Source organism: Etheostoma spectabile, chromosome 15, assembly GCF_008692095.1.
Source record: "Etheostoma spectabile isolate EspeVRDwgs_2016 chromosome 15, UIUC_Espe_1.0, whole genome shotgun sequence".
Taxonomy (NCBI): Eukaryota; Metazoa; Chordata; class Actinopteri; order Perciformes; family Percidae; genus Etheostoma; species Etheostoma spectabile.
In genome coordinates, this window is record NC_045747.1 from 34,446,260 (window position 1) to 34,446,936 (window position 677).

Genomic DNA, 677 nt, shown 5'->3' on the forward strand with positions numbered 1-677 from the left:
AAAAACTTGGGAAGTAATTTATGATTGTAATGATCCAGACACTGACTACCTATTAAATGAAATCACAAACTCTATTTATCGTACCATCCCTGAGAAGACTGTAAATTGTGGTCACATAATTGGTCATAACCCCTGGCTCACAAAGGATATTTTAAAATCTATCTATTTACAAAAATTTCTTAAAAAAAACAAGTGCCAGGAATAAGAAATTATACAGTAATTATAGGAATAAACTCACACATATAGTAAGGAAAAGTAAAAGTAACCATTATTCACACCTCATTCAAGCATCCAAGGGTGACTCTAAGAAGTCTTGGAAAGTGCTAAATGAAGTACTTAACAAGAGCAAAAACAGCACTGTGCTTCCAAATATGGCTAATAACTCCTCAAATGATATTGATCTAGCAAACAATTTTAATAATTACTTTGCCTCACTTGGGGAAAAACTCTCTAACAATATAAACCAACCGCAGGGTATTTTTCCTAATCATTATTTGCAAGACAACTACAACAAATCTTTCTTTATGAAGCCAACTGACTGCAACAAAGTCTTTAAAATCATCTCAGACTCATGAAGTTCGTACACTGCTGGTGAGGATGAAATCTGTAGCATAATTTTGAAAGCCATTGCTGTTGATATCATTGAGCCACTTACTTATTGCATAAACCTTTCGTTG